Source organism: Triticum dicoccoides, chromosome 3B (genome assembly GCF_002162155.2).
Source record: "Triticum dicoccoides isolate Atlit2015 ecotype Zavitan chromosome 3B, WEW_v2.0, whole genome shotgun sequence".
In the NCBI taxonomy this organism is placed as follows: domain Eukaryota; kingdom Viridiplantae; phylum Streptophyta; class Magnoliopsida; order Poales; family Poaceae; genus Triticum; species Triticum dicoccoides.
The window spans coordinates 281826742-281841018 of NC_041385.1; the positions used below are offsets into that span (position 1 = coordinate 281826742).

Consider the following 14277-nt stretch of genomic DNA (forward strand, 5'->3'; position numbering starts at 1 on the left):
TATTCATCTACATTAATTCTACTACAATACAGATTTTGCATGGATGGGTTTGACTTCAACAGAGACTGAAAGAAGAGCATTTTCCCCTCCCAATCCAAAACTTGCAGTACAAGTATAGCTCTAAGAGAAGGAACCGTGGTACAACAAGAGGCGCTCCAAATCGAACTAAATCTCAGTTTCTTTATTTACCTAAGAAACAACACAACCATAACTTCTGCCAAGCAAGCAGTTATCATACTATCAGCTAAAGAAAAACAAAGGAAGATCATGTGTCACTTTCAGGGAAAACATCAGAAGTAGATGATAGGCAAAAGTAGATGATCATCAAATTCCCTCACACTCAACAGTGAATAATGCTACTACTATTGATAGCAAGGACTAACTATTCCCACTACCTGGATGCAGCGTCCTTCATTTTGCAAACAAAAAAGAGCACATTATCCAATTCCTTCACATACATAAATGAATAGCAGCAACCAAATTCAACGGTACTACCAAAATCAAACTTGCGCAACTTTTCTGTCTACTAGATCACTGACGGCGCACGTTGTTGCACCCGTCTATTTGAACAATAAATATATGAATGCATAAAATATATAAGTTTTGCATAAACATCCATGCCTTTGGTTGGCTGCACCACAACTACCCCATAAATTTCAATTTTTGCAGCCTAAAAAACTGATATATGAGGATACAAACACTTCTATTAAAAAAAACTTGGAAAATCTAACTTCACTAAATTTGTAAGTATGTGTCATAATATTTAATAGATATAAAATAATAAAGCATACACATGCCCGCTTACACCCAAGAATTAGAGAGATTCAGAACAGGGTAAGAAACACATCCGTCCAGTTGAATAAAATAGTACGGGAATGGGCATCAAGCTAAGGGAAGTATGGGAATGCATAATCCTAATTGTGAAGTACTGACAAGATAACCAATTGCCAACAGCGACCAAGGCTGAGCTAGTGATCAGGAAATTAGGACACATGTTACTCTTCCAGCGTGTTGGTGGTTAGCATGCATGAATCGAGACATGTGATAGGTAGTTTTGATTAGTAGATGTATTTCACTATATATACCATCGGTTTTGTTGGTCCTGGAGTTGCCTTACAAAATTTCTTACCGAGAATCCAAAGCCTGTATCTTACATTCTTACCTCAGGTCAAATCGATTGTGTTTCTCATGAGTATATTGAGGAGTTTTGTATTTCCATCTCTTGGGATTGCCAGAAAATTAACATGAATGTGATGGAATATGAGGTTTGTCAGCATTCATGCAATATACACAGGGCCACTAACGCACAAATTTTGCTCCCACACACAAATCAAAAAACAATATATATCCTCCGCTGGGGAATTGCCGGGACCATACCTCCTTATCCTGCATGGAGTCTTTGGATCGGGCTTGACCGCCGACTCGCTGGACTCTATAGGGCCGCTGTCTCTGCTTCCTCGCCCCCGTGGCCACCGCAGCTGTCATGTGCAGCCACCTATGAATCTATCGCACTACCACCCATCCTTCACGCCACCTCGATCCTATCGTCATGACGGTGGCGCGTGACGACCAGAATATCGGCAAGCTGGGCGAAGATTTGAGATTACAGAGGTTACTGACGGACGGGAATCGAGGGGGCAAGGGCAGGGGCGGGGGAGGGGGGCACCTGCAGACTGGATCCAGTGGGAAATCGCCGACGCCACCCGTGGCCTCCGCCGACTCCGCTCCAACCGCCTCAGTCTCCATCCGCCTCCCGTGTCCCATCCGAGCAGCATCCCGACGTAGCTCCTCCCTAGCATGTCGCTGTGCCCGCAGCAACAACAGCTCGACGCCACTGGGGCCTCCTCGCGGTGCACCACCACCAGTGCCTGGGCGTCGCTCTCCTGGGCGAGGAGAGAAACCGGTCGGTGGATATGGTGAGCGGGGAGAGGTGAACTCGGGGAGGAGAGCTGGGCGATGGGGAACGGCGGGGATCGCCGAAATCTGGCGGCGGCGTAGGGTGGAGAAAGGGGATCGAGGAAGACGAGAGAGATGGGATCCAACGTTGGTGTGTGTGTGTGGGTTGGGCGTGGGGCTGTGTGGGTCGTGGGTGGGTGCATGCCAAGTCATTGACCCGTGGGATCGATCTATGGCATGTGTTTCTTTCTTTGCCGTCTGCCGGGGCGGGGGGTTAGGTTATTTTCTTTGCCGTCTGCTTTCAGGTTAAAGTGGCCGTTAGGTCGTTCTCGTTAGTCGGTCACCCACCCTATTTGCCGTCTGCTAGCAGACGACAAAGGTTCTATGCCGTCAGGTAGCTGATGGCAAAGCGCAGGCTGACGGCAAACACCCTCTTTGATGTCCGCTCTTTCTTTGCCGTCAGCTTTATGTAAGTTGATGGCAAAGACCTTCTTTGCCGTCAGTTAGCAGATGGCAAAGAGCTGGCTGACGGCAAAGATCCTGATTCTAGTTGTGCATGGTGCCGGTGTGCTCCTGTGAAGAGAGCAAAGAGAGAGATGAGGTGAGGGGAGAACCAGAGAGGGGGAAAGGGGTGCAAGGAGAGAGAGAACTAGCCGGCAAGGGCGGTTGTGCTATTGGTGGAGGCGAGCTCCATGACAGAGGACGACGCTGGAGACCTGCTGGAGCTCGCCTTGCTCCGGCAAGCTGCGGCTCATCGCTGACAGTGACAGGAACGGGAAGAGAGGCGAGGCTCGGGTAGATGAGGCCTCGGGCATGGGCGCTCTCGCTTGGGAGGAGCTCCAGCCCTCGATCAGGAGGCGGATGAGGGTGGCGATGGGCAGGCAGGTGGATGGATCAGGAGGAGTTGGTGGATCGGGAGGGGAGCGAGCTGTGCACTGGTTAGTTGGGAGCGGATCCCGATGGGAGAAGGTGGGTGGCGGCGCGGCGACGGGACAGGAGGAGGATTTCTAGGGTTTTCCAAATTAGGTATGGGTGGACTATATATAGGGAAAGGAGGATGATTTGGATCCTCGGATCATAATCGGACGATCGAGAAAAAATAGGCTTGGGAAGTCCAAAAAATAAATCGAAGATGTTTTAGGGATGTTTGGGGATGATGCGGACACATCGGTCACGACTGCCCGGGTCGGGTTCGGGACAACTTTTTGAACGCGCGCGAGGAGTCTGACAAAAGGCCACAGAGACATGGCGGTTTGACGGATCAGAGAAGAGAGAGAAGAGAGTGGTCTGGTTGATCTGAGAGGAGGTCAACAGATACAAGGAAGAAGCGGCAACTACGGGCGGATGCAAGTTTTAAAAAAATGACGACAACGGAGTGCCGATGCAATGCAAAAGATGACATGATGAATGCAACTAACAAATTAATCACACGGCAACAACAAAATAACTGGAAGGCAACTAGAGCATCGGTCTCGGGCTGTTACAAGCACCAAAATAAAATACACAACTCAAATCAATCATGATCATCAATCAACCCATAGGACAAAACAGATCTACTCAAACATCCATAGAATAACCACATATCATCGGATAATAATATATAGTGTTGAGCACCATGTTTAAGTAGAGAATTGTAGTGGGAATAGAGAGATTACACCGCTGCATAGATGGGGAGAAAATTGGTGTTGACGGTGATGTCTACTATGCAACTTTATTCTTGTAGACTTGTGTTGGGCCTCCAAGCGCAGAGTTTTGTAGGACAGTAGCAATTTTCCCTCAAGTGGATGACCTAAGGTTTATCAGTCCGTGGGAGGTGTAGGATGAAGATAGTCTCTCTCGAACAACCCTGCAATCAAATACAAGAAATCTCTTGTGTCCCCAACACACCCAATACAATGGCAAATTGTATAGGTGCACTAGTTCGGCGAAGAGATGGTGATAAAAGTGTAGTATGGATAGTAGATATGAGTTTTTTAGTGCAAACAATAAAAGAACAGCAAGGTAGTAAATAGTAAAATAGAGCACAAACGGCATTGCAATGATGGAAAATGAGGCCTAGGGTGCATACTTTCACTAGTGCAATCTCTCAACAATGCTGACATAGTTGGATGATATGATTATCCCTCAAAGTGCAATAAAGAATCACTCTCGAGTTCCTATTAGCGGAGAACGAAAGATAGAAATTGTTTGTAGGGTACGAAACCACCTCAAAGTTATTCTTTCCGATCAATCTATCCCAGAGTTCGCACTAAAATAACAACAAGCTATCCTTTCCGATCAATCTAATCAAGAGTTCGTACTAAAATAACACCATATGATGCATATCAACCAACTCTAATGTCACCTAGATACCCCAATGTCATCGCGAGTACCCATGAGTTAATTATACGATATGTATCAAACAATTTCAGATTTATAATACTCAATCCACACAAAGAACTACAAGGAGAACCCACAGTTTCTATCGGGAAAAAGATAATAAAAATGTGCATCAACCCCTATGCATAGATTACCCCAAAGTCACCGCGGGAATCCGCAAGTTGAGTGCATAACATATATCAAGTGAATCAAAATAATACCCCATTGTCACCATGGATATTCATATGCAAGACATATATCATGTGTTCTCAGATCTGAACATTCAATCCGACAAGACAAAACTTCAAAGGGTAAAGACTCAATTCATCACAACAAGAGTAGAGAGGGAGAAACATCATATGATCCATCTATGTTGACAAAGCCCATGATACATCAAGATTGTGACATCTCAAGATTGCAAGAGAGAGAGATTAAACACATAGCTACTGGTACAAACCCACATCCCTGAGGATGGACTACTCCCTCCTCGTCGTGGTGGCCGCCAGGATGATGAAGATGGCCACCGGTGATGATTCCCCCCTCCGGCAGGGTGCCGAAACGGGGTCTAGATTGGATCTCGTGGATACAGAGGCCTTGCGGCGGCAGAACTTCTGATCTAGGGCTACCCCGAAGGGTTTTGGAATATTTGGGAATTAATAGGGCGAAGAAGGGGTGCGGGAGGCCACCGAGGTGGGCACAACCCACCTAGGCGCGCTTGGGGGACCAGGGGCGCCCTGGTGGGTTGTGCCCCCCTCGGGGCACCCCCAGGTGCTGCTCTGGCCCATCATAAGTGTTCTGGTCCATAAAAAATCCTTGAGGAGTTTCGCGGTGTTTGGACACCGTTTGATATTGATTTCCCGCGATGTAAAACACAAGCAAAATACGACAACTGGCACTGGGCACTGGGTCAATAGGTTAGTCCCAAAATATGAAATAAAGTTGCTATAAAATGATTGTAAAACATCCAAGAATGATAATAAAATAGCATGAATACTTCATAAATTATAGATACGTTGGAGACGTATCAGACAGTAGCAAGGTTGTTGATGTAGATCGCCGTCACGATCCTTGCCCGGCGGCACTCCGGCGCCATCGGGAGAGAGGGGGAGAGAGCCTCCCTCCTTCTTATTCTCCCTTGACCTACCCCATAGATGGGAGGAGGGTTTCCCCTCTGGTCCATGTCCTCCATGGTGGCGGAAGGGCATGAGCCCCTCCTAGATTGGATCTATCTCTCTGTTCTCTTCTGTTTCGCGTTCCTATTTTCTGGCCGAAAACCATTTCTTAATATCCGGAGATCCGTAACTCCGATTGCGCTAAAAATTTAACACGTTTTTTTTCTGGATATAAGCTTCCTTGCGACCGAAGAAGAGCCCCAAATGACTTACAGGGTGGCCACTAGGCACCACCGTGCGTTAGGGGGGTAGGCTGCGCCCTGGTGGGTAGTGGAGGCCATGGACCACCATTTGCGTTGGTTCCACCTCCCAAAAATCACATATATTCCAAAATGATTCTCCATAAATTTGTATCGCGTTTGGACTTCATTTGATATGGATATTCTGCTAAACAAAAAATATGCAACCAACAGGAACTGGCACTGGGGATTGGATCAATATGTTAGTCTAATAAATTATATAAGTTGTTGCCAAAAGTATGTGAAAGTTGTATAATATTGGCGTGGAACAATCAAAAATTATAGATACGACGGAGACGTATCAGCCGACTAGGTGAGTACCCACTAATTTAGGACACAATCACTTGGTGTTTAGGGAGTTGGTGTAGCGTCCATGGAGATGACCGTAGGATGCTTCACATTACAATTCTTGAGTTCTTCTTGGGCCTGATCAGACACTGGGGCCAGTGGAAGCTTTCTCAAGATTCAATCAGGCATGGATCCCGGTTCTTGGTTTTTTTGCCTAACTAGTCGCCAGGTCTTCAGGAAGCATTATCGGATCCCGACTCAAAGTCGGGTCTGACAAGTGGCTCTCCCACTCATGCTTAGCCAGATTCGACGTTGAGGTAGGGACGAGTGTCTCATGTTGGTATACATTCTGGTTTCATACCCATCTATACTACTATTAAAAGAGCAAACATAAACTCCCCTAAAGCCACACAGTAAATTGTACACAGAGTAACCAGGACCTTCGGATTAAGTCAACTTAAATGCATCCTACTGCTAATATTACATCAATGGGGTAACAATCAGACGAACGTCTGAGATCAATTGTTCTGCCTCGCAGACGCCGTGGTCTGCGAACAGAGCGCTTCGCGTCCCCTAATCCCCGTGGCCCCGCCCGCAATATGTGGATCAATTCCATCTGACTCGGTGCCTCGCTGCCTGTCAGAAAAGAAAAATCAGTGCCTCCCGACCCTTCTCTCGCCGAGCACAACAACCATGGCGACGGATCTGTAGCGTCCGCGGCCGCTCCACCTTGGGTTCCCTGACCCTTCTTCTCTAGGCTGGGCAGAGCAACCATGGCGGCGGATTCGCAGCTTCCACGGCCACTCCACCTCGGGCAGCGTGGATCACGGCCAGCGGCCCGATGGAGGCGGGTACCGGCGTGGTTGCTATTCTGCCCTGCTCTCCCTCCATGTCTCCTCCTGAGCCTCCGGTGGCCAGATGCCTCTTCCACTAGGTAAGCCCCTGCGCTCTGCTCTCCCTCGTGTGTGCGCCCATACCTGTGCCCGTGTGCTATAGCCATCGAGCTGCGGTGAATCATATGTTGGGCATGTCAAGTTCTAGGACTTTCGTCTCGGCATAGGAATCGATTTTGCAGGCATGGTTCCTTGCTTTTCTAGGACGATTCAGATTTTTTTTCTTTACGATTCACAAATGTCGGAAGAAGAGGTTAGAGACAAACTGTCCAATCAGTTGTGACTTCATATTCACATTAATCTGAATGTAATGTAGACAAACTTCAGTGGTATATTGAAAATGGTTTACCCTTTTCTTCTTGAAACATATAAATGTTGGATTAGTTGACCCTGTCATTATCTCAATCCACCCGAACACATGGTATAGCTTTTCTTCTTTGATCATCGCTGATCTTACAAACTGCAGGGGCACCCTCATCGTTGGCGGATTTTATATTTTTCAGGTCAGACATTGTGCAGCCACACCTGGTCAACATCCATTTTCAGAAGAATGTACATCTGCAAGTAACCACGACGAGTAAATGATCTTCCGCTGCCTTCCACTCAATTTTGTTTGGATGGTGCGTGATTCCTTTCATCGAGTCTTCGATAAACCAAATAGTTACTAGAGTAGTTAATTAGGAGCCTAATCATGTGTAAACTATTGTGCATCGATTCTTCAATAAACTAGAGCAGTTTCTACATGCAAGACATATCGAATGGTATTTGTTCTTGTTCCATGGAGTAGCAAGAGAGAGAGAGAGAGAGAGATAGAAAGTGAAAAATGTTTGCAGGTTATTATATACAGTGCTTGTTTCTCACAGCGCACTTTTACCTGTGATTTATAGCGTCCATTGATTAGTTCGGTTTAATCTGGGCATGCTTTTAGACTTAAAATCGATATTGATTTCCTCGAGCCACCTGTATCTGTATATGTGCAGCGCACGTGAAGTCGAATGACAAGAACCAGCTAGATAAGGGCATCCATTCGAAACACATATCTAATCTTCTATGTGTGGGATCCTTTTTCTGTTCTGAATTTGTTGTTCGGGCGAGCTTGTTACTCTCTACATGGATTTCAAGTTGGATGAGAGCTACACGCTGAGCAAGATCTCCATTTGGACTGGCGACGGCTTCCACAATCTCAAGGCAATTCCTCTTTTCTGAAGATAGCAGCGAGGTGCCCAGTAAGAGCACACACGTATCTCTGAATTATAAGTTATGATATGTGCTCTATGTTGAGATCACATATCAATTGTTTTTGAACAATACTCGGGTTAGTTTGGTATAGTTCTTACATGTATTGCCATCTCAGCTTACCATGAGCCTAATTTTTGTAGCTGTATACTTATTGTATGTCTGCATATATGTATGAATTGAACACCTGCTACTGTTTTCGTGGTCCACGCACTTGCTTGAAATATAATCAACTTAGTTGGTTGTGATCTTGTTCTTTGAGTGAACTATGGTTTAATCAAATGCATTTGGTATTAAAAGAGCAAACATAAACTCCCCTAAAGCCACACAGTAAATTGTACACAGAGTAACCAGGACCTTCGAATTAAGTCAACTTAAATGCATCCTACTGCTAATATTACATCAATGGGGTAACAATCAGACGAACGTTTGAGATCAATTGTTCTGCCTCGCAGACGCCGTGGTCTGCGAACAGAGCGCTTCGCGTCCCCTAATCCCCGCGGCCCCGCCCGCAATATGTGGATCAATTCCATCCGACTCGGTGCCTCGCCGCCTGTCAGAAAAGAAAAATCAGTGCCTCCCGACCCTTCTCTCGCCGAGCACAACAACCATGGAGACGGATCTGTAGCGTCCGCGGCCGCTCCACCTTGGGTTCCCTGACCCTTCTTCTCTAGGCTGGGCAGAGCAACCATGGCGGCGGATTCGCAGCTTCCACGGCCACTCCACCTCGGGCAGCGTGGATCACGGCCAGCGGCCCGATGGAGGCGGGTACCGGCGTGGTTGCTATTCTGCCCTGCTCTCCCTCCATGTCTCCTCCTGAGCCTCCGGTGGCCAGATGCCTCTTCCACTAGGTAAGCCCCTGCGCTCTGCTCTCCCTCGTGCGTGCGCCCATACCTGTGCCCGTGTGCTATAGCCATCGAGCTGCGGTGAATCATATGTTGGGCATGTCAAGTTCTAGGACTTTCGTCTCGGCATAGGAATCGATTTTGCAGGCATGGTTCCTTGCTTTTCTAGGACGATTCAGATTTTTTTTCTTTACGATTCACAAATGTCGGAAGAAGAGGTTAGAGATAAACCGTCCAATTAGTTGTGACTTCATATTCACATTAATCTGAATGTAATGTAGACAAACTTCAGTGGTATATTGAAAATGGTTTACCCTTTTCTTCTTGAAACATATAAATGTTGGATTAGTTGACCCTGTCATTATCTCAATCCACCCGAACACATGGTATAGATTTTCTTCTTTGATCATCGCTGATCTTACAAACTGCAGGGGCACCCTCATCGTTGGCGGATTTTATATTTTTCAGGTCAGACAGTGTGCAGCCACACCTGGTCAACATCCAGTTTCAGAAGAATGTACATCTGCAAGTAACCACGACGAGTAAACGATCTTCCGCTGCCTTCCACTCAATTTTGTTTGGATGGTGCGTGATTCCTTTCATCGAGTCTTCGATAAACCAAATAGTTACTAGAGTAGTTAATTAGGAGCCTAATCATGTGTAAACTATTGTGCATCGATTCTTCAATAAACTAGAGCAGTTTCTACATGCAAGACATATCGAATAGTATTTGTTCTTGTTCCATGGAGTAGCAAGAGAGAGAAAGTGAAAAATGTTTGCAGGTTATTATATACAGTGCTTGTTTCTCACAGCGCGCTTTTACCTGTGATTTATAACGTCCATTGATTAGTTCGGTTTAATCTGGGCATGCTTTTAGACTTAAAATCGATATTGATTTCCTCGAGCCACCTGTATCTGTATATGTGCAGCGCACGTGAAGTCGAATGACAAGAACCAGCTAGATGAGGGCATCCATTCGAAACACATATCTAATCTTCTATGTGTGGGATCCTTTTTCTGTTCTGAATTTGTTGTTCGGGCGAGCTTGTTACTCTCTACATGGATTTCAAGTTGGATGAGAGCTACACGCTGAGCAAGATCTCCATTTGGACTGGCGACGGCTTCCACAATCTCAAGGCAATTCCTCTTTTCTGAAGATAGTAGCGAGGTGCCCAGTAAGAGCACACACGTATCTCTGAATTATAAGTTATGATATGTGCTCTATGTTGAGATCACATATCAATTGTTTTTGAACAATACTCGGGTTAGTTTGGTATAGTTCTTACATGTATTGCCATCTCAGCTTACCATGAGCCTAATTTTTGTAGCTGTATACTTATTGTATGTCTACATATATGTATGAATTGAACACCTGCTGCTGTTTTCGTGGTCCGCGCACTTGCTTGAAATATAATCAACTTAGTTGGTTGTGATCTTGTTCTTTGAGTGAACTATGGTTTAATCAAATGCATTTGGTATTAAAAGAGCAAACATAAACTCCCCTAAAGCCACACAGTAAATTGTACACAGAGTAACCAGGACCTTCGAATTAAGTCAACTTAAATGCATCCTACTGCTAATATTACATCAATGGGGTAACAATCAGACGAACGTTTGAGATCAATTGTTCTGCCTCGCAGACGCCGTGGTCTGCGAACAGAGCGCTTCGCGTCCCCTAATCCCCGCGGCCCCGCCCGCAATATGTGGATCAATTCCATCCGACTCGGTGCCTCGCCGCCTGTCAGAAAAGAAAAATCAGTGCCTCCCGACCCTTCTCTCGCCGAGCACAACAACCATGGCGACGGATCTGTAGCGTCCGCGGCCGCTCCACCTTGGGTTCCCTGACCCTTCTTCTCTAGGCTGGGCAGAGCAACCATGGCGGCGGATTCGCAGCTTCCACGGCCACTCCACCTCGGGCAGCGTGGATCACGGCCAGCGGCCCGATGGAGGCGGGTACCGGCGTGGTTGCTATTCTGCCCTGCTCTCCCTCCATGTCTCCTCCTGAGCCTCCGGTGGCCAGATGCCTCTTCCACTAGGTAAGCCCCTGCGCTCTGCTCTCCCTCGTGCGTGCGCCCATACCTGTGCCCGTGTGCTATAGCCATCGAGCTGCGGTGAATCATATGTTGGGCATGTCAAGTTCTAGGACTTTCGTCTCGGCATAGGAATCGATTTTGCAGGCATGGTTCCTTGCTTTTCTAGGACGATTCAGATTTTTTTTCTTTACGATTCACAAATGTCGGAAGAAGAGGTTAGAGATAAACCGTCCAATTAGTTGTGACTTCATATTCACATTAATCTGAATGTAATGTAGACAAACTTCAGTGGTATATTGAAAATGGTTTACCCTTTTCTTCTTGAAACATATAAATGTTGGATTAGTTGACCCTGTCATTATCTCAATCCACCCGAACACATGGTATAGATTTTCTTCTTTGATCATCGCTGATCTTACAAACTGCAGGGGCACCCTCATCGTTGGCGGATTTTATATTTTTCAGGTCAGACAGTGTGCAGCCACACCTGGTCAACATCCAGTTTCAGAAGAATGTACATCTGCAAGTAACCACGACGAGTAAACGATCTTCCGCTGCCTTCCACTCAATTTTGTTTGGATGGTGCGTGATTCCTTTCATCGAGTCTTCGATAAACCAAATAGTTACTAGAGTAGTTAATTAGGAGCCTAATCATGTGTAAACTATTGTGCATCGATTCTTCAATAAACTAGAGCAGTTTCTACATGCAAGACATATCGAATAGTATTTGTTCTTGTTCCATGGAGTAGCAAGAGAGAGAAAGTGAAAAATGTTTGCAGGTTATTATATACAGTGCTTGTTTCTCACAGCGCGCTTTTACCTGTGATTTATAACGTCCATTGATTAGTTCGGTTTAATCTGGGCATGCTTTTAGACTTAAAATCGATATTGATTTCCTCGAGCCACCTGTATCTGTATATGTGCAGCGCACGTGAAGTCGAATGACAAGAACCAGCTAGATGAGGGCATCCATTCGAAACACATATCTAATCTTCTATGTGTGGGATCCTTTTTCTGTTCTGAATTTGTTGTTCGGGCGAGCTTGTTACTCTCTACATGGATTTCAAGTTGGATGAGAGCTACACGCTGAGCAAGATCTCCATTTGGACTGGCGACGGCTTCCACAATCTCAAGGCAATTCCTCTTTTCTGAAGATAGCAGCGAGGTGCCCAGTAAGAGCACACACGTATCTCTGAATTATAAGTTATGATATGTGCTCTATGTTGAGATCACATATCAATTGTTTTTGAACAATACTCGGGTTAGTTTGGTATAGTTCTTACATGTATTGCCATCTCAGCTTACCAGGATCCTAATTTTTGTAGTTGTATACTTATTGTATGTCTGCATATATGTTTGAATTGAACACCTGCTGCTGTTTTCGTGGTCCGCACACTTGCTTGAAATATAATCAACTTAGTTGGTTGTGATCTTGTTCTTCGAGTGAACTATGGTTTAATCAAATGCATTTGGTATTAACTCATGTCGTCTTCTTAGTACTGTAAAGTGCAAAATGATCATGTCATATGTCTCTACTAATTGCTGAACGCTAACTAACTTGAATATAATGCATTGTTCTGTGGATAAGGAACCTTATGAATTGATGCATTGAAATTAATTGTAAGAAAACCTCTTGACAGGAAAACGAGAACTACCAGCATCTTATGGTTATTCATCAAATAATAGTACATCAACCAATGTGTAGGTGGTGGTCTAATCCAAATGTTAGGCACAAAATGAGAATTATGTGCACAGTTGGTCCCTCAACTAACACAAGGGAGATTATCTAGGATGTTGCTGAGGATGACATCAATGTGGCTTGGCTAATATGTCACATGGAGACCATGCATCGCACCAGAAAGTTATTTGAATTGGTGAAAGAGTTGAGACCATGCTTGTAGACTCTTATGGACGAGTCAGTTATAAGTTTGGCATGCACATGCAAGCACATGATTTTGCTCTATCAATAAATATTGTAATTAAAACTTTTTATGCCCACCCTTCTTTCATCATATTCCAACTTATTTGCTCTGATATAAGCTAGATTTAACATATTCAGGGCCCAGATATTAGTATTCAAGATTTGCCTCATTGAAAACTGGTCAGGAGTTCACGTTCACAATAAGCAGTGATCCTTTCTACTACTTAAGGGATTGAGCAAAAGTACTCATACTTTTCTGTCCTAACAAGAAATTATTGAAAAAAGATACCTCTCATTCAGGTATTTTCTATAAATGCACATTTATTTATAACAATAGCACCGGGATGAATGTTTGTTCCTCATGATATTTTTAATTCATTTAACCTCTTGAATAAAGATTCTTGAAATTTGACTTCTGAAGTTGTGCCACTCCTTGTGTTGAACCAGATTATCAACGGTACAGTCAAAGAAGCAACATTGAACATGAAAATAAGGCACTCTGCCAGTGTGCGTGCATGATCCAGTAGCATGTGTTTAATAGTAGCCACTATTATGTGGAATAGTAGCAGCTTCCTCCATTTATGCCAGTATTTGATATACTTACCAAAGTTTTAAGGGGGCAATCTTAGGAAGACATCCCAGTTTGTGCGAGAATTTCATACGCATATTAGACAAAAGATGTATCGTGTTTTCCTTAGGTTGCATTGCAACACTTCAGCGTCTGCTCTTGGTTCTTTTACCATAAAATTTGTAAGGTCCCTTATGTTTGATTTATTGTATAAATCATTTGAGACATGCCCTGCATGCATGATTACTCACTATATTTATGTTCATCTGATATTATGTTCCTGAATCATTTATGAGTTGATGTTAAAAATGCATATTGTGCATCGATTTAATCTTTGTCATGCCTTGTTATATTGTTCAGAATTTATAAAATACAAATTCAAACTTTATACTCAAACGAATTTTACGTGTGTATTGGTGGAGACGTGCGTTGCACGTGCACGCTTACTAGTTTTGCAAAGATCAATTCTCCGTCGAAGTCCACGGTGTACTCCAAACCGCCGGATCTAATTAACAATCCATCCCAGAGAAAAAGTTTCGACATGGCCCATGTGGCCGGTCGAGTCGGCGAAGAGGGCCATGCTGCCGAAAATGAAGAGCTGACAGGGCACAAAGGTCATGCCGGTCCCAACCTGCTCGCCGATCTTGATCCTCATCAAATCTCTGCGATATCTTAGCGGGACTTGTATGGGGCACCAATGACGGAGCTAAATTCGGTAGATCTTGGGTAGGGGGTCCCGAACTAAGGGTCTTGAGATGATGATAACGAAGACACAAGTTTTACCTAGGTTCGGGCTCTCAAGAGAAATAAAACCGTACATCCTGCATG

At 44.9% G+C, this 14277-nt stretch overlaps 1 long non-coding RNA gene across 1 annotated transcript in view; it reads right to left on the reverse strand.

The window, feature by feature from the left end:
* LOC119281250 overlaps positions 1–2078 on the reverse strand; it is a 2790-nt gene extending 712 nt beyond the window's left edge. The window contains exons 1-2 of the long non-coding RNA XR_005138318.1: positions 1667–2078; positions 1378–1585 (exon numbers count right to left, since the gene is read on the reverse strand). This is a non-coding gene — a long non-coding RNA (uncharacterized LOC119281250). The remainder of the gene's footprint in view (positions 1–1377; positions 1586–1666) is intronic.
* Between the last annotated feature and the right edge of the window lie 12199 nt (positions 2079–14277).